General features: G+C 40.7%; 1 protein-coding gene across 7 annotated transcripts in view; it reads right to left on the bottom strand.

The window, feature by feature from the left end:
• Positions 1–20,927, bottom strand: part of PIP5K1B (phosphatidylinositol-4-phosphate 5-kinase type 1 beta) — a 279,387-nt gene that overhangs the window by 169,951 nt on the left and 88,509 nt on the right. For 6 of the 7 annotated variants that reach the window (XM_023627257.2, XM_023627253.2, XM_070248645.1 and 3 more), the window contains exon 2: positions 3,505–3,589. The gene's annotated coding sequence lies outside the window, so the exon portion shown is untranslated. Of the gene's footprint in view, positions 1–3,504; positions 3,590–11,311; positions 11,405–20,927 lie in introns of all 7 variants that reach the window. The other variant, XM_070248642.1, reaches the window with a different exon arrangement.

Consider the following 20,927-nt stretch of genomic DNA (forward strand, 5'->3'; position numbering starts at 1 on the left):
TCCTCCTTCTTTTATACCACAGTCAATGTGGCAGCAAAGCCTCTGAAAGACATCCAGAATCCGGTCACCTCTCACCACTCCTGCTGCACATTCCTGGACAGAGCCATCATCTTCTTATGCAGGGATGACTTTCACGGCCTCCCACCAGGGCTTCCTGATGCCACCCTGTCCTCCTGCAGTCTACTCTCACCATAGTAGCCAGAGTGATCTGTCTCTAAACCTAATGAGATCATGCCACTCTTCCCTTAAGACCCTGCAATGGTTTTCCATTTCACTCAGAGTAAAAGCCCAAGTCCTTGCAATGGCCTGTAAGGCCCCATGTGACTTACCCACCCTCTTGCCATTCCTTCCCTGACCTCAGCTCCTCCGAGTCCTCCCCTGGCTCCCCCTCATTCACTGGGCTTCAGACACTCCCAGTCTTCCTCAAACACACAAGAGCTCTGTTGCAGCTCCTCCCTCCGCCCAGACCATCTCCCCAGACACCTGCTTATCGCCTTCAGGTCTTTGCTCAAATGTCAACTTCTCTTTGATGCTTAGCTTGACCAGCCTATTTTCAACTGCAACCTGTTCAGCTCCTCCCTGCCCCGGTGCTCGTCATCTCCCTTAACTTGTCTTCTTTTTTCTTTTTTTTTCTGTAGTGCTCACCAGAGACCAACATACTACAGAGTTTCCTTATTGATTATAGTGAATTTTTGTTCTTTTGGTCTGTCTCCTCCTGAATTTAAACTCCACAGAGGCAGAGACTTTAGTTCACTGATGTACCTCAAACACTTAACTGTACCTGGCACATAGTAGGTGCTTAATAAATATTTGTAGAATGAATGAATAAATAAATTGATAAGGAAGATAAAAAGATGCCATTAGATCAATGTAGGCAGCATCTGATTCCGTTTGCCTGGGTGTTTGGTGCTGGGGAAGAGAGCTGACCCCCTGAAGGAGGGCAATAAAGACATAACTTAGGCGTCTGACACCATCAATCACATAGATTCTTTAGAAGGTGCCAGTAGCTTGGGAACTTTAGATAGCTGTCATGGAATAAATGGCAGTATCACCAACTCCTTATAACTTCCTCCACCAACGAAAAAGACTTAGGCTGGAAGTATTTCAGTAGAAATAACCTCCATGTAGGAGTGAAGCCATTTTTTAAAATGTAAAATGCTACTGAATATGCCACATTTTCATTTTCCTGACATAACCAGCTTTCAAAACTATCTGTGAACTCATTTGGAATGAAATCAAGTTTCAAAAAATATGAGGAAGGCTTCCTGGTTATTTTAATCAAATGTATAATTATTCATTATTTTTCAATCACTTTAAAATTTAAAACTAATTTTAAATTTAGAATTTTAAAATATTGGGTTTTCTCCCTAAGAAAAGAAAAACAGATATTTGAAAAAAATATACAAAGAAGAAAATAAAACTATTACCTTTAATCCAACTACCCAGAAATAATAATTGTTAATATGTGGCTATTTTACCATTTGATCGTCTCCAAATGCAATTTTTTTAAGCACAACTGGGACCATACATTCTATACCATTTTGCCCTTTTCACTTAAATTTATATCAGAAATATTTTCTGCATCACTAAACACTAATTAGAAACAATTTTTTTTTTAAGATTGGCTCTGAGCTAACATCTGTTGCCAATCTTCCCCTTTTTTTCCCCCTCCCCAAAGCCCCAGTACATAGTTGTATACTCTAGTTCTCCTATGTGGGATGCCACCACAGCATGGCTTGATGAGCCATATGTAGCTCTGCACCCAGGATCCAAACCAGTGTACCCCAGGCCGCCAAAGCGGAGCACATGAACTTAACCACTTGGCCACAGAGTTGGCCCCCAGAAACAATGTCTAACGTCTGAATAATTCTATTATAAAAATGCATTGCAGGGACTGGTCCTGTGGCCAAGTGCTTGGGTTCACGCACTCCGCTTTGGTGGCCCAGGGTTTCGCCAGTTTGGGTCCTGGGTGCAGACATGGCACCGCTCATCAAGCCATGCTGAGGCGGCATCCCACACAGCACAACTAGAAGGACTCACAAATAAAAACATACAACTATACCAGGGGGCTTTGGGGAGAAAAAGGAAAAATAAAATCTTCAAAAAACAAACAAACGCATCACAGTTCAATGTTTATTAACAGACATTCAAGATGCTTCCTATTTTTCTGTTACAAATAAAACTGTACTCTGTATTCTTATATTTCCAGCAGCATGTCGAACCGAGCTGCCATAGAGTCCTAGAACAGTGACTATTGGGTAAAATAGCATATCTACTTTATAGCAGTATTTTCAATTAAAATCAAACACAAAATATTTGCCAATTTAACTTCTGGCAAAAATATCATTTTATTTTGCACTTCATGATTAACAGTAAGGATGAACGTTTTTGTCACGTTTATTTGGTTCTTTGTATTTCGTTAGTGAATTGTCTGTACAAAGCTTCACCCCATTTCTATATTGGGTATGTTTGTGTCTCCAATTTAGCATGTACTAATGATAACAGGTAAGAGGAAGATTTTCCTTAGCCTTCAACTGTTTAACAGAGACAAGAGAATGAAGACCTAGCTGAAGAATGCCATTTCAGTAATATCACCGCGAAGACTTTGCAGCTTTTAAAACTGAAAAACTTCAAGAGCAACTCTGAAGGCTGTTTGAAAAAACAACCTTAATGAGGGGTTGACTAATTGGCATGAATGAAGGTCAGATGATGAGATGGTCTTTTTTATTGCTTTGTAAATTACCTCTGGACAGTAGGGAAGAGGAGGAAAGAAGGAGGTAAACTTCTATTTTTAAAAAACCAATTCCCTTTAAGCAGCACAAAATAGGCCATAACGACAAAGGGAGGGCATGAAAAGTCACCTGGATTTATAGGTGTTTTGTATATGGCGAAAATGAGATGCTTGGGGATCTTCTGGTAAACTGCAAATGGCTATCACAGAGGTCACAGTGGTCATTACTATTTGTTCCTAGACTTGCTATGTTCCTGCACCAGTTAAGGGGCACCATTCATAACTATGGAAGCCAAGGTAAGTATGGACTAAAAACATTGTTTTTAAAAACATTATAATCATATACATTTCTACATACACAAAAAAGGACGAAAGAAATTCACAGAAGTACTGGTGATGATGCACGGATGATGGGATTATGAATGCTTTGCGTTTTCACTTTTATATTTTGCTATATTCTCCAAGCATTCTGCAGCGAGCACTGCAGCATTTAAAAATCAAGAGAACACTAATGCTATTAAAGAGTTTAACTACACACAGTAATTAATAGCAGAGATCACATCTCCTGGGTTCTGTCCCTTTAGGCATGCTGACATTCACAGAGTTTCCCATGTTTCTATTTGCTTGTTGTTTGTTTAAATTTGATAATGTCAAAGTTAAAGGTCATGAACTAGATATATGATTTAGAACATGTGTAAATAAATATGAAAGAGGTAAGAGCTCTATAATGAGTCAGTTGGAATTAACTGTCACCATAGACTGCATTTTCTTACCTTTGTAAATGAAATGGCAAGTCATCTGTAGTTGGTCACGACGGGTGGCCTATTCATTGTTGAGACTGTCTTCCTTCTCAGGTTCCTGTTAAAATAAAAATCACTGGTTATTATTTACACCTATCTCCACCTCATCTCCCAGAAAGGATCAGAGTGGCTATAGGGATACATACAATGTAACCAGTTAAAACTAAAATAAAGGAAGGAATGTGTGTGACGGAAAAATAAAGGTGGAGAATGAGATGACGCCGGCAATATAGGGTATGCATAGAATGTAAGCCATGTGACCCTGTACAGTTGAATACCCTGCAGTCTCCAGTTCGACTCGGAGATTCCTAGTGGCCACAGCAAAGGAAGAAATGATCAGTTACCTAAATGCCCAATGTCCATGAGAAAAAAGCAAATCAGTTGTTCAAATGAACCACAGGTATGGGGGATTAAGGCTGGAGTGGAAATTTCTCCTGGGGGTCTTCATAAAGGAGACTCCATGAGATGTGTGGGCAATTTTCCAATATTAACCCTGTGACAAATCAACTTTGATTTTCATGAAGGTTGTTTAGATGACACAATCTTAAAGAACAGTTCAACAAACCTCTTTTGCTATAATTATGTTTTTATACAGAAGAGATGCTTGCTCACGGTAACTAATTTTAAAAATACAGAGAGGTGTGAAGTAAAAACAAATAAGGTCCTATCGTATCTCCCCAAGATAACCAATGTTAACAGTTTATTGTATGCCCTCCCCAAATCTTCCCTATGCTTGTTCATGTATACACACACGCATGTTTATTTCTGCCACTTACCAGTATATCTTATGTTTTTTCAAATATATATATCTAACTCATTTTTAAATAACTATCACATTCCACAAGATGGATTTACTATCATTAAATCAACCACTCACTTGTCGATGAACATTCAGACTGTTTCCAGGTTTGGCTACCATGACTAGAGCAGGAATAAACAGCCTTATTCAAACATCTTTATAATAATAGCACTTTTATTTCTGTGGAAAGAATCCTAGAAGTTGGGCCAAACTTGATAAGCATATTAACCATTTGAAAAGCCACTGCTACATTCCTTTCTGCAAAAAGGTTGAAGCAATTAGTCCAACGGGGCATGAAGAGTACCTATTTATTGACATACTTATCAGCACTGGATGCTTGCCATCTTTAAATGTTTGCCAACTTGATGGGCAGATAACGGCCTCTCAGTTGTTTTAATTCACATTCTCTCACCACTAATGGAGCTTATCCTTTTCACAGGTTTTTGGTGATTTATATTCCAGTTCATGCCCTTTGGTTACTTTTATACAGAACTATTTATCTTTTTTCTTTTATAATCAATTTGTAAGATCTCCTAGTATATTATAAACATTAACTCTGTCACGAGTTGCAAGCTATTGTTCACTTTTTGGTTTTGTTCATGGTATCTAGTCATGCAGACATTTTAAATTCTTATAAAGTCAAATCTGCTAATTTTTCCTTTATGGATTTACTGTCCTACTTGGTAAGATAACCAACCTGATGTTATACACGTATTCTCCCATATTTTCTTCTAATACTTTTACGGTTCCATTTTTAACATTGGATCTTTACTCCAAATGGAATCTAACCTCATGCTCCCCTACATGGACAGCTAATTGCCCCAACACCATTGACTTTATAATCTATCTTTTCCTTACTGGAAAGATATACCAGCTTTAGCATACATTAATTTTCCTATATAACTCAATCTATTTCTGGACTCTCTACCATATCCCAAAGATCTACTTGTTGATTCCTGAGCCAATATTATATTGTCCTAAATACAGTAATATGACAGTATGCTTTGATATCTGCTGGTACAAGTTCCCCTTACCAACTATTTTTCTTTCATGTTTAGCAATTTTCTCGCATTTATATATTTTTAGAAAACCAAATTGATTGATCCACCATGTCCCCGTTCCAAGTTGGGATACTGACTGGAATTATAGTAAATTTATAGATGAATTTGGGAAGGATTGATATCTTTGGAATTTTGAGTTTTCTCATGCAAAAACAAGTATAGTTCTCTATTTTTTCGAATGTTATTTTACGTCTTTTACCACAATATTATATATTTTTTGTGTTTGTCTTACTAAATTCATTCCTCGATATTTTAGTTTGTCACTCTTTTAAACTGGGATTTTTCTATTTGCATTTCTAACTGGTTATTAATTCATACAAAGAAAAATGATAGGGTTTCATCTATTATCTTTTACCCAGTCATTTTACCAAATCCTCTTATAGAATTTTAAAAGATTTAAAGGCTCAATCACATCACTTGTAATATTTATACAGCTTCTTTCTATTTCTTCTCTTATTATATTACTGAACTTCTAAAACAATGTTGTGCTGAATGATAGCTCGAGTAACAGCAGTAGTGCCAGGATTAACAACATAAGCCTACAGTAGTCACCACCCAACACAACACTTTTGTTTCTTTGGTAGCATAGTTAGTTCTCTCTGCTATATCCTAATTTTAATTAATCAATTAATTCATTATTTATTTTTTATTGAGGAAGATTCACCCTAAGCTAATATCCATTGCCAATCTTCCTCTTTTTGCTAAAGGAAGATTTGCCTCGAGCTGACTCTGTGTCAGTCTTGCTCTATTTTGAATGGGAGTTGCCATCACTGCATGGCTGACCAGTGGTGTAGGTCTGTGCCCAGGATCTGAACCAGTGAACTCAGGCCACCAAAGCGGAACATGCGAACTTAACCACTACATCACAGGGCCAGCTCTGCTAATTTTATTTTCTTTCTTATTAGAAACGTCTGTATCAAATGCATTTTCAGCATGAGTTGATATAATCATACAATTGTTCTCTTTTATTCTGCTGTGTCAATATATAATGTTGAGAGATTTCATTATGCAAAATCATTCTTATATTTCTAGAATAAACTCTAACTTGGATTTGAGTTATCATTCTTGAAAGGATATTTTCATGGGCAAAATTGGATGACTGCTGTCCCATCTTTACTGGGTTTTGGTATTAAGAAATCGATACTTTTCATGAAATTGGGAGGCATTCTCTATATACACTCAGATTTTTTCTATAATTATTAATTTCTTAGAATTTATAACCTCTCTTTGGATCAAATTTTTGTAACATATTTTATTAGAAAACCATCAATTCCTTTAGATTTTTAAATTTGTTGCCATAAAGTTGCACATAATATTCTCTTACTGAATTCCTCTAACCCTTTTGGGATCCAGGCAATGTCTTTTTCCTTATTCCTGATGTGTGTGTGTGTGGATAGTGTATGTATGTGGATTATATATGTTATACATATATTCTTAACGTTGTATATATTTTTTCACGAGTCATATTTTCCCTTTCTATTATTTGTTTTGTGCCAGTTCCATTAATTTTAGCTTTTACTATTAATAATATCTTCTTTCTTCTGGCTTTTTAAAAATTTCCTAGATGCAACACAGTTTATTTTTCATTCTTTTTTCAAGACAGTATCAAAAGCATTTAGGCTATATAGTATTCCTGAATATATTAATAATTTCTCCATAAGTTTTGATGTGAAGTGCTCTGTTTAATTTATTTCCAGATAATTTGTTTGGACTTGATTTTCAACTTGATCCAGGAACCATCTATAATAGGCTTTCTTAACTTCAAGAATTTACATTTTGATTATTATTCTTTCATTGTCAATTTCTTATTTTATCACACTGGGGTCACAAAATGGGATGAGTAAAATATCTTTTTCTCACCAAATTTATTAAGCTTTTTCCTATAGCCATCGAAACAGATTTTTTTGTGAATATTCCATGCACAAGAGGAAAATGCACATTTTCTGTTTACAGGGTACAAAAATCACTATGTTAGTACCACCCTATATCATTCTCTACTTTGTCAAATTATAAAAGAAATAATTTTAAATTCTCTAATTATAGTTTCAGTATATTCCCCTGTATTTTCACTTTGTGTTTTTTTGCCTTAAAATGTCCGTAATTATGCCGGCCAGTATACAAAGGAAATGCGTATAATAGTGTCCTTGTGACTTGTACTCTTTAATTTTAAAGTATCTTTACTTATTTAATAATTTTGGTCTTGGGTTCCATTAGGTGATGCTAATGTCCCCACTTCTGCTTTCCTTTTATTTGTATATGCTTGCATATCCTTTGTCCATTTCTTTATCTTCAACATTTTTAGTTGTCATTTTGTTTTAGCTGTCTTCTTCACAAATAGCTTGGGGCCAGCCCCGTGGCCGAGTGGTTAAGTTCACAAATAGCTTAAAACTGAATTTTTGTTTTGTTTTTGCCAATCTAGGAGTCTTTGTCTTTTGAAAGGGGACTTCAACAAATTCACATCTATTGTGATAAGATTATATTTGGTTTGCTTCCATCATACTTGTTTACTATTAATGACATTTACTGTTACTACATTTATTTTTATGCATTCCTTCTATGCTGGATTAATCAAGTTTATAATTCCATTTTTTCCTCCTACTAATTAAAAAATTTTATTCCACATACATTTGTCAGTTATCTATTTTTAAATCATTAAAAAAATCTATATTTTTCTATTAAATAAAATGACTTTATGCCACCCCCACTGCCCAGACATTTTCCCCTTGGCCTACTGTGGTGGACACGGAGCTGCACACCCAGATCTCTCTTCGAGGAGGGAAGCTTGCTCACCACTGACAGTGTAGTCAGCACACACCTCCAGCTGTCAGCCCTTTCGGGGTCTGCCTCTGCTGAGAGCCACCTCACCGTGGGTCATGGCCTCCCTGGGGCTGCCCACATCCTGTGACTGAATGACCAGTTTGGCCTCTGGTTTTGTGGGTCCTGCATGGGAGTTTGACTTCTCCTTCTGCTTCCCCAACCGTGCTTGCTCCCTCCTCCTTTCACAGTTGTATTAGTCTCCAAACTGTGAGGCTTAAAACGACAGAAATTTCTTCTCTCACAGTTCTGGAAGCTAGAAGCCCAAAATCAAGGTGTCAGCAGGGCCATGTTCCACCAGAGGCTCTGGAGAAAATCTTTCCTTGTCTCTTCTTGCTTCTGCGGGTGGCCGTTGATCCTTGGCGTTCCCTTGGCTTGCAGATGCATCACTCCTATCTCTGCCTCTGTCATCACACAGAGTTCTGCCCATGTGTCTCTGTCTTCACGTGGCATTTTCTTCTTCTTATAAGGACATCAGTCATATTGGATTAGGGCCCACCCTAATGACCTCATCTTAACTTAATTACATCTGCAAAGACTACTTTCAAATAAGGTCACATTCACAGATATTGGGGGGTTAAGGACTTCAACATATCTTTTTGCCAGACACAATTCAACTCATAACACAGGTGTTGACCCCAACCAGCATCTTGTACCCAAAACACTGTCCCAGTGACTGCTTCCAAAGAGCCCAACCCATGACATCTCTTCTCTCTACCTTGTCTACAAGAGGAGATATTTGGAATATTTTTACTCTCTCCCTGACTGCTCCATTCTACACTACTAAATATCTCCTTAGTTGACACGGCACTTCCGTCTTAAGAAATCTTAATTAACAATTTATAGTTCCACAGTCATATTGTCATCATTTATTTAGTCTCGATCATAAGTTTTACAAGGTTTGTTGCTTATCATTGTTTCTTTGGTTCTTCATTTTCTCCTATCCTGACACCTTTGTTCTGATTCAATTTTCATTTGGTTGGAACACTCCTAAAGTCATCAAGAAGTGGCACATTGATGGTCCACTTTGAGTCACTCCATGCAAAAATGTCTTTCTTTTGTCCTCATACATGACAAGACCTATTGGCTGGCACAGGATTCTTGGCTCATAGTCCTTTTCTTTCATCTCTCTGTAAATATGGTATTGCTGTCTTCTTGCTTCCTGGCTTACAGATGAGTAGTGTCATGCTTGTCTGATGCTCCTGTCTTGGTAATTTACTGGTTTTCTCTGTCTAGAAACCTATGAGAGTTTTCTCTGTTAACACAGAGTTCAACAAGCCCATAAGGATAGATGTATCTTTTTTCATTAATCTTGTCCAGTAAAGGGAAACTGACAAGAAGTTATTACATGGAAATCTGATGACTTGACTTAAACCATGAATAATATTTAGGCTCTCTAGATGAGAAATGAAGGGACTGCATATCCTTCAGGCAGTCCTCCATGAATAACCAATCTTTTGATAAAAATTGAACAGTGGAGCACTTAAAGTTATAGTCTCTGGCAAGAGCCTGGAATGTAGAAACTAGTGGCCAAGTAAGGGCATAATCATAAGACCCAGGTCTCCTTAGGAAGTGCATTAATATGTAATCTGACACAAGACTCCCAGTTAGAACTTATTTTCTTAAATGATTGCTGACATTAAACAGAGCCAACTTATGGTGTCTTATGATTAGATCATCGAGACACCAGCTCAGCTAACAATAATACATGCCAAGCAATGAAATTTTTTTTGACTATTTGATTGCTTATCTACCCTTTCTGGTATTTAGTATCTGGATTCTGTTAGCTTAAGGAATAAATAATTTGCACTATTTTATAGCTTTCTACATTTCTATGCTTTCATTCAATTTGAGGGAAGGAAAGGTACTATCATTTATTGAGCGACAATTATGTGCAAAATGCTGTCACATACACGATCTCATTTAATCCGGCAAAGAATCCCTTGGCATTCTCCAATTAGCTTGTGCTGTTTTAACACTTGTAATTGATCATCCTCTAACATCCATGGGATGTAGTCAGTTTTAATTTTGCCAAGGCAGGCTCTCTTGCTGCAAGGCTGGGCTGTAGAAGTGAAGCCCTTAGTGGATGAATGAACAGAGTGAGACCCCCGAGCACCTCCATCACAGCCTAGCTTTGTTGTTCTCTATTCCACTGCTGGGCATCAGAACCACCTGGGAACTTTCTGAAAATTCAGATTCTTGAGCCTTGCACCCAAACAACTAACTTGCTACCTCTGCTTTGTAGGTCTGGGGAATCAGTATTTCCAGCACACTTCACAGGCTTGAGGTCATCTAAGCTGCTCTGACTAGTAAAGGCAATAAAGATGATTTATTACTTCAAGAGAGTTGTCAGGGTCCAGTAGAGAGAACAGAAACCATTCTGGGTGTATTACAGAGAGGGAATTTAATACATGGAATTAGTTATAAAAGTGATGGGGTGAGCTGAAAGCTAAGCAAATACGGTGATGAAACACAGAGATTAACATCAGCAGGAAGCCATTAATGCTTTTAGGGCTAGAGGCACACCATAAGGAGGGAGTGTTAACAGACCTCAAAAGTTAGGGCCAGAACATCATGGTGAGGCTTGACTGGCAGAAGTTGGAACTACAGAAGGAATGGTATGTTTGGAGGCATGGAGAAGACAGTCACTGTTGCAAACATCACCCAAGACAGAGAGAGGGGGGAAAACATCCTGGATTCTCCCTTCCCCCTCCACCTGCCAATCCCTGTCTGTGGCTTCCACTGGCCAGCCCACTGAAAACCATCTAGCAAGGGGAGCCTGAGAAATGCATCCTATAGGGGACGAAACAGAGCAGGGGAAGAGTAAGGAGTGGCTCTGAGGACAAATGAGCCAAGGATGGGCCACAGAATGAAATATAAAACTGTAATGAAAGTGGGAAAGCAGTTACAAGTTAATGACATGCATAAGAAGCATGGTTTTCAAAGTAATGTGGACTGGGAGATAGGCTAGGAGCTGGTACAAATATTTCTATTTTTATGACTCTGGGGATTTGCAAAGGGCTTAAATAGATGGCTAGGAAGTCGCCAGGGTCTACTGCAGCCTCTTTATTAAGTGTAGGAGTGAGGCTTGACTGGGACAATTTACCTTGGGTCATGTGAAGAGACAGTAGGGCTGAAATTTGAGCCAGAGTTGTCTCACTTCAAATCTGCTGCTCCTTCCACCACATCACACTCTCTCCTAGTTATTTGACAAAACAATTAGAAGATTATCTAATAAATATTGCACTGCCTTTTTCAACTTGTAAATATAATCAAAAGGTTAGCCAACAATATTAATTTACATAATTATTTCCTGTAAAACTTGTTCCATATCAGTGAGTCTCAACCTAGAGCGCACTTCTGAATTTCCAAGGTGGTAAGGGCACTTTTTAACACTTTATACTTATATAAAGTTTTAGATATATTACACTTGGGGGCCATATTTGAGTTACCTGTAAGCAATCGTTTCAACCTCTAATTTTCCAGCTAGGGCCACAGAAGTTGGTGTTTTTAATTTGCCACAGATGAGCTGGCTGCTCATGCAAGGTCAAATGAGGGGGGAAAACAGCTAATTATTTCATTACCCAACTAGATAGGGCAACCGGTAGACACAAGAGGTGAGGGACACCAGCCATGAGTCCTTACTGGTCTTCCCATAAAAACAAACATTGATGAAGCAAAGCCACTAGGACTAAACGGGAAGAACACTGGCGGAGGACTCTGAAGGTCTGGGTCTTATGTCCATTTCTGCTATTAACTCTCGGTGACCTTGAGGCCTCGTCCAATTCTCTTCTACCACGAATTTTGCTGACTCTATTCGATAGTGCTTCTGGTTTGGTGCCATTGCCAAGTTTCTTAGGTAGAGCCTCACCTCAGATTCTCCTTGGAATGAGGAGTCGTCTCATTAATTATCTGATTATTATAGAGTGCAATTTGCCCTATGGGAAGTGATCGTCTACAAGACAGCCATATTCAAATGTTTTCATGCCTTTCAGGCTACGGACGTTAACATTTCCTAGAATGTTTCCAATAAAGAAAGGAATTAAAAAATAATTTGGGTCTTGGTCATGCCTGCATGTTAATCATCTTTGTTTAAACTATGCTCTTCTTAATTCATTTTCATTATCTGCCAGCAGATTAATTCACTCTTTCATTCACTCAACAAACAATTACTGAGCATTCCATGTCAGGCAGTGAGCTTCGCCCTGGAGCCACAAAGACAAAGACAGATCCTAGTCTTCGAAGAAGTCACATCCACAGGAGAGACAGACATGGGGACAGCTACGACACAACGTGACATACGCCTTACTCTGGGTTCTTGGAGGAGGAACGGCTCAACTCGGCCTGCGGGGATCATGGAAAGCTTCATTTATGAGGAGCACTGAAAATGGACTTGGAGCAGTTTTCCCAGGACACGAGGTTGAGGGAGAGAGCATGAGGAAGATGCCAGGCACCATGGTATCTTGGGTAAAGAAAAACCCAGCAGCATGAAGGAGCATATTTAACATATTTTCATGGGTGTATTCTGAGCTCATAAATCCCGCATTTTAAGAATTTATCCAAAAGCAGCTCAAGGTTTAGGATGTTACTTAATCCTAAGGGTTAAAAACAGACTTCCGGATGGCTCGTTCCATCTATAATCATAAGTGCCTGAATAAATCCTTTGTCTGAATAAAAACACATTTGTGAAAATTTACATGTTTTCATGAAAACCTAGAAAGTCATTCTGAGGAAAATGTCAGCCTTGTAAATAGTTTTGCTGGGGAGTATGGCAGCCCTTCTTCCAGTGCACTTAAGAAGAGGTTTGATACTCTTTTAATGTGGTTTTGGCAATACACAACAATAATAAAATACACAGGAACAATCACAGGCTTAAAAATGCAATGGATTATTTTCTAAGGCATAAATACAAGCAACAAAAATACACCAAACTAAAAACAATCCTTAATGTAGTTTCCAAAGTAGAAATGCCTATATTTTTCAGACCAGGAAAAATTTGTCACATTAATAAATCATAGGCTAAGCTTTTTTTCCCTTAGGATATTTGCATAAACTCTCAAAGAAATGCAGAAAAATCTGTATGGTAAATATTTGCACAATGGAGGCCACCTATACACACATATGTTCAGACATATGGTCGGTTACACATTTGTATGCTCAGAAGCTATGAAAATAGAACCATGGTGTTCTTACATTCAATATAAAGCTCCCTCTTCTTACCGATGAAAATAATTTAAATGAGGTTTCATTACATGTATCTAATATTTATATAACCAAGCCAGCACCAAAACCAATTCCAAATGATGGCACCTGCTCGCTAGGAATCCAAATGGAGACCAATCAAAACAAATTGTAGGGCTCTTATATTCTCTCATGAAACACACTCATCAACTCGCAGAATGGCTCTCGCAAAGTGAATAAACAGAATAGCTATAAATGGCGATGACAAAGGCTCAGCATAAAATGAACCACTCGTAATTCATTTTCCCAACAAAGGTTGTGCTCAAAGAATCCATATGCCTTTTCAAAGCAACCTTCACTGCAAACATTAGGCAGAAGAAAGTAGCCCATGAAAATAACTGTGAGGGACGTGTTGCTTTCAGGCCTGTGTAACCCACAGGCTTTCATGAAAACACCATGATTGCCCAATCTTCTCCTGCCCCGATTTTCATTTTAAATACACAAAGGAAAAGTATGCCTTTGTGTGTGTTTGGTGGCAGTGTTGGAAGGTGGGGGAAAGGCTGAGAGCCAGGAGAGTAAATACATATATAGTCAAGATACCTGGGCTTCCGTTTGGCGTGTGGAAAAAGAATCCATGAAGCCTTAATTAACATTGTTACTTTTTTCTCTCTTCCCAGAGACATCTGGAATAATCACTAAGAATCTTACATAGCTGGACTTTTGCCTCTGTATATAATGCTTACATTTTTCTTTCCCCAGTTTTTGCTAGATATTTGATATCAGATAGATGTCACAACATCATATTTTTATTACTTTGTAAAGTTTCTTTTTTAATTTACCAGATTATGCTTTCTATCCATGTTTTATTTCTAAGTTATTTTCCTTTTTTTCCCTAAGAGCATATGCTTTAGGAATTATCCAATTATAACAATAACAATAACTGTGTAAACCATACATGAATTAACCAGTTATGACTGGTGGAAAGCTGTTTGGACTCAGAAGTAAATAACCGAAATCTATTTGGTTTTGCTCCTGCAGCAGTTGGCAGAGTGTTTCTGGGCCTATTCTGTCTTCTATTGAGAAAGCCAAAGCAACACAGATCTCCGATGTGCCCCAAATACAAAGGACAGCTCGAGTTTACCCCAAGAACTTCCTCTGAACAGGTGTGGAGGGGGCTGTGTGACTGTGGAGAATTCTGAATGAGCATAGAGGGGGTAGGTAGGATCCCAGAAGAAAGGCATTGGCTAGAGAGGAGGGATGATGCTGCTCACAGTAGAAAGCCCCTGTGCAGGAGAAAAATCCTGTCCAATCAAAAATTATCTATAGTTCTGGGCTAATAACCCTCATTGTCAACAGAAAAGGGGTTTCACCCTAGGCACAAATATAAATGTCTAGATCAAGGGAAAACAGTAATGAGATGATTACTTATATTCCTCACCCAGAGGGTATTCATTTCCTCAAACATTTACTCCAGCACTCATCTAGGTAAGGTCCTTTGGGGGATACGACACTGAATAAGATGGTGCCACTGTCAAGGCATTTAAAAGAGAAGCCAAAATGCAAGCACACGGAATAATGGGAAAGGCTTTCACAGGATTAGGAATTAATACATTTTACTTGGCTTTGCCTCTAAAAGTATTCAATTATCACAGAGAGCTTATATGGAATGTTCTAAAAATGCAATTAAAAAGCAAAAAAGCCAAGGCCAAGAGATCATAAATCAGCTTTTAATCACTGAATATTACATTTCCCAAGTGTTTGACATGTGCTTGGCTGTGTACAAGTTTAAGACACGCTGGGCAGAGAGCTGCTTTCAACAAACCAATAGTTTAACAGGAAAATCAAGGCTGAAAGGGGTTGTTCAGAGGAGAGGGAGGTGACAGGGGTCTCAAGGAAGCAGTTCTAATGATGGGTGAGATGTCAGGGCATGAGGGAAGAGCGAGAGTGTAGAAGGAGACGAGTGTTGTGTGTCTGGGAAAGACAGGCCCGGTGAGAGGACGATTTTCCTGACCTAAGAGTGGGGAATCACGTTGGAGACAGTAATTAGTACCAGGTTAGACGGCCTTGGGAGCCAACCACAGACATGACAAATTAGGGAACATCTGCTGAAAGCTTTTGAGCAGGAGGCCAATAAGATTTTAAAAAATAATACTGCTCAAGAGGAGACAAGATGAAAGGGGAAGGGAAGACCAGACTTAAAGAGTGAATCTAGCAGCTGCTGCAGTGGTCATGGTGCTGCGAACCTAGAAGACCAGGGCCGAGCTGGAGACTGAGAGGAAGGAGCCGTGTGTGGTGCTGACAGTGAAAACATCCTTAGAACGTGGGCACTGACTGGGTCCAAGGAGAAGGGCATTAAGTCAAAGATGACTACGTTTCAATCTTTCTAAGAGCAGCTGTCTCTCTGCCCTGGTGGTACCTCCCCATCTCCAGCCCAGCTGTAGAATGAACTGAGGAGGCACGCCTGACCCAGGCTAAACCATTGAATGATCCAGATTGAGAACTGTTCTCCAACACAGGGACGGAGTGGGTCAAGTAGTGTTGGTCTTGGCCTTGTCAGGTCAGATAGAGCCCGCGCCAGCCAAAGTCATAGGAGAGTGAAACTAAGAACTCTTCAGTTTAATCAGCAGAAAGACGCATGGACAAGACCCTGTGTGTCCAGACCGATAGACAGACAGACAGACAGACAGAGATAGTGCTACTGCCTGACAACTTTCCAGCCCTGTGAATCTAGCCATGCTCGCCAGCCAGCTGCTGGGTTCCGGGAGGGCCCCTGTATCTTCATAATACATCCGCCGTTCATGGAGCTCTTTGCAGAGGGGGTTCTAATCCTTACAGCCAAACTCTCTTGACTAAGACAAAAAATATGCTATCAATAAGCTGCCATAGGCTTAGCCAAGGTCATCACCCATCCTCTGTCATCCTCTCTTCTGAGCCACACCCTAACTGGGACAGGCGGGGACAATGTGGTGTATGGGAACAGGCTCCAGAATCACACTGCCCAGCTTCACCAGCTGTATGGCCTCCTCAAGTCACTTAATCTGGGTGTCTCAGCTTCCTCATCTAAGAAATAGGGAAAATAACAGTACCTGTCTCACAGGGCAGTTGTGAAGAGTGACCCCCCATGTAGAGCACTTACAGTATCCTGGGCACACAGTACACACTCCAGAAATTTAGTATTGTTGTTACCCTCATCATCATTGTCACCATCGCTGTGAGCCGCTCTCACCAGAAGAGCACAGAGAGACAGAGTGGATCCTGTCACTGCTCTGCTTCCAAACTGCTTGTGGCTAGAAAGAAGACTGAGCATTCGAGGCCCTGCAAAGTCTGGTGCTCACTGCTCCACTGCAGCCGCTCCTCCCTCACACGAGGTGGCAGGAGCCTTTATACACACTGCTCCCTGCACCTCACATGCTCCCTCTCAAGTCTAAGAGAGCGCACTCCTGCCCACAGTGTTTGGTCTCCTTGAAGTAGCCCCTCCGGGACCCTAGGTATCAGTCAAGTGTCTCTCTTCTCTGAGGACTTCCTTGATTCCTTCTACTCTAGAAGAACACAGAGGCGTGAGTGGTCCCCTTATATGCTGCCTTTTCCACCTGTGAACTCATGAGCACCAATTCCCATCCTTCTTTCTGGTCTGGGGATCTCTCTTTCTCTCTAATGCACAGCTGAAGTGTGTTCTGTGTTCCCTCCAGCATACATCTGTCTAGAGCCCTCTCTCCGTCAGTTATCCTCTGTCCTGGATCTTCACCCTCTTTCGCTCATCCGGGTCTCTACCTTAGGAATATGAGCACGTTAACTCTTTCTCGAGACCCTGTCTCCTGGCACCTCTCCTTCACCCTGAGGCACTCCTCTGGATGCAACCTTGTCTCACTCCCCTGACACTCAACGTGAATCCTCCAAAGATTCGCTGCCTTCACTTCCTTCTCCCCCATTCACTTCTGACGCACAGCAATCTGGCCTCTCCACAACTACCCCAAGCTCACAGGAGGACTCCTTACTGCTTCACCCACGCAGTCTTTCCATTGATTATCTTCCTGGACTTCTCTGAAGCGTTGACCTGTGAGTGCCCTGCACACAGTAGGCTCTGAAATCTTTGTTGAACTGATGAATGACCAGTCCTCTTTCACTATGAGTCCTTCCTCCCTTGGCTACCCTACATGGCCAACACTGTCACGCACCACCCCAAATCCCTTTCCCCATGTTCTTTACTAAGAGAATCCTGATTTTGTTTGGAGAGGCAATGCGCTTAGTTAAACAAAAACTTGTATTCCCAGACATTCTGGAAATGAGATGCCACGAGATGTTTATGTCCAGGGAGACTTGTTAAAGTGGCAAACTCAGGTGGCATGGGCATTTCTGCCTCTCGTCATTTGCTCTTTGCCCTTTCTCCCACAGATGGCAGACTTGAGAGCAAGCATGAGGAGGATCCCACATATACCTGGCTTTCCCCCTACCTCTCTGAACATGTCTCAGTGTCTTTGGCAGGCTCCCTCTTCTTTGCCTGCTTCTTAAATATTCATGTTCCTCGTGGTCTTCCGTATTCTTTTTCTCTCACTCCTTCTGAATAATCTCTTCTATTACCAACAGGTTTAACTGCAACCTATTTGTGATGACTCCAAATAACTCTTGAGCTGAGATCTCTTTCTTGAGCTCAGATCTCCATTTTCAGTCATTCCTAGGGCTCTTAAGTGTCTTACAGGCACTACAAATTCTATATGCTCCATTTGCAGTTTATCTCCCACTACCCGGCTAGGAGAGTCCTACCATTATCCACCTAGCTGTCCCAACCAGAAATCAACGGGCCATCCTGACTCCTCTTTAGCCCCCAGGCCATCAATCAAGTTCTTTCCAGTCAATCTCCCTCACGTTCTTTGGTTCTGATTCTTCCTCTTCATTTTCCCTGTTACTATCTTAATTGAGACTTCATCATTTCTTGCACAGATTACTGCCTCAGCCTCCTAATTAGTCTGCCTCACTGGGACACAACATCGCTAAAGGGATGGTTCTCTAACGCAAATCTGCCTATGCCTCTCTCTTTTAAAATCCTGCAGTGGCTTCCCACTGCTTCAGGGTGGAACTCAGTCTTTAGTACAGCACATGAAGTCCCGTGACCTGGCCTCTGTAACTCTTCTCTCCTCGTTGCCCGTCTGGACACAGTTGCAGCCATATGGGATGACTTGCAGCTCCCAGAAGCCATCACTCTTTCCTGCCTCCTGCCTTTGTATTCACTCCAGAGCCCTCTCTCCCCACTGGGTGCTCCTTGTCCCTCAAGATGCAACTCAGACATCACTTCCTTCTATGAATCCACCCCTACTCCTCCAAAGTCAGGGTTCAGTGCCTCTCCTCTGTGCTCCCCAGGTGGCTTGGGCCTGCCCCTATGGTGACACTTACTGACTATATTGTAATCATCAGTTTAACTTTTATTTCTTTCCACTACATTATGTAAATCTGTAAATCACACAACCTAGCACATGGACAGACTCTAAAATTGAAAGTTTAATGAATGTATGTGTGAGTATGTCTGCCACATTTCTTAGATAAGCCACCTTGAGTGCGAAAGAATGTCTTTTTTTTCCTTAAAGATTGGCACCTGAGCTAACATCTGTTGCCAATCTTTTTCTTGTCTTCTTCTTCTCCCCAAAGCCCCCCAGTACATAGTTGTATATTCTAGTTGTAGGTCCTTCTGGCTCTGTTATGTGGGACGCCACCTCAGCATGGCCTGATGAGTGGTGCCACATCCACGCCCAGGACTGGAACCAGTGAAACCCTGGGCCGCTGAAGTGGAGTGCACAAACTTAACCACTCGGCCACGGGGCCAGCCCCAAGAAAAGGTCTTATTTTCAGTCCTGACACATTAAGTCAAGGCTTAATGTTCTCTTCTTCCTCCCTTTTAGCAGTGGATAATAAATGAATGTTCAGTTTTAAGAATGACAAAACAAGATGAAACACTAGGCTGGTGATCAATTTAGCATCCCAAATACTTCCACGAGAGATCCTTGTCTTCCTTCCTTTCTTTCCTGTTTTAGATTCATTTCACACAAGTTTCTCTCACTTTCTTCAAATGGATTCTCTTTTTGAATATTTTTAAAAATATGATTATAAATGTAACTCATATCTGTTATAGAAATATTGGGTAAACACAGAAAGTCACAAAGAAAATAAAAGCGGCCAACCATTTCACCATCCAGAGATGCCCAGAGTTCATGCCTTGGCGTATCTCCTAGTAATTGGTTTTCTGCAATGCTCACACACTGACTTTGCTCTCCATCTCCTCACTGCTTCTAGAACGGCACAGGAGGCTGAAATGGGCCGTAACACGCTGGGGCAAACCGACGTCATTCTTTCCATCAGAATTCAACACAGCATTAGTCACAAAACAAGAAGGCCCAGTGTAGCAGCTGCTCTAAACAGTGAAGACTCCACCCTGAGCTTCGGCCTCTCTGGGAGCAAGCTGTGGTTCCTCCTCTTCAGACCCTACTTGGGGGCATCTATGGCACTGCAGTCTGTAAAGTAACGTTACCTTTAAGCGAAAACATAATTCTGGATTTTCACTTACCTGTTGGATGAAGCTTAGTCTACTCTGGCAAAGACTTCTTGTCAAGTGGTGTATTAAGTATGCAGGAGTTAACTCAATCTTATTATTAAACTATTTCAATTCCTATTGTTTTGAAAGTTGGGGAAAAAACATCCCAAATCTTCAGCTTTAGGATATATTTCAAATCTCACACACCTGGCAGGCTGCCTCAACGCTCACCAACATGCTGCCGGCTTCGTACTAAACACGCCCCCTTTTCTTAGCATTAAGGAACAGGGTAAACCTATGACTCTTAAATTCAGCCCAACTGAGAGAAATCCAGGAAGGATTTAGGATTATGGTGATTATTAGCAAAATCCACAGGAAAAATATGTGCCCTTTCCTGGTGCTAATACCACTAAGTCTCCCGGGAATTCCAGGTTCTCTCCTGTTCAGGCATGTTGTTCCTCCTTGGGGAGCCCCCCTTGGCAGTTTTCAATAGAATACCCAGGACTCCGTCTTGACTCACAGAAAGCACCCAGCTCCTCCTCTCCGCCATACACACAATTTCAATTCACCTTATCAGAAGGCAGGCAGAGGAGTCTGGGAACAGTGATGGCTTCAGATACCTAGGGATCAATCTATCTACGTGGTAGCAGCAGGTGCTGACTGAGAGAGGCCTGGGAGCACTGGGAAGGGGCATGGAAACCCATCACTTAGATCAACAGTATCCTGTCTGGGATTTAGGGGGAGGAGAGGCAGGTACAGAGAAAATAGCTCAAAACATTCTGACATATGGAAAACTTACAGCGCAAGCACCTCAAGAATTTAACAGTAATGGAGAATTTGGAGTGGGGTACCCAAATTTCCTACCCTCCCACAACCCTGGAAAGCTTAGGATACCTTTGTTTGAATGACAAAAAAGCACCTCTTCTGATTTAGCAAAAGCCCACCTGCCTCTAGGAAATGAGAAAAAGATCTCTCTTCTGGGCAGATTCAACCTTGCAAAGAAAAAGGTCCTTTTTCATGA

This window comes from Equus caballus, chromosome 23 (assembly GCF_041296265.1).
Source record: "Equus caballus isolate H_3958 breed thoroughbred chromosome 23, TB-T2T, whole genome shotgun sequence".
NCBI classification, from domain to species: Eukaryota; Metazoa; Chordata; class Mammalia; order Perissodactyla; family Equidae; genus Equus; species Equus caballus.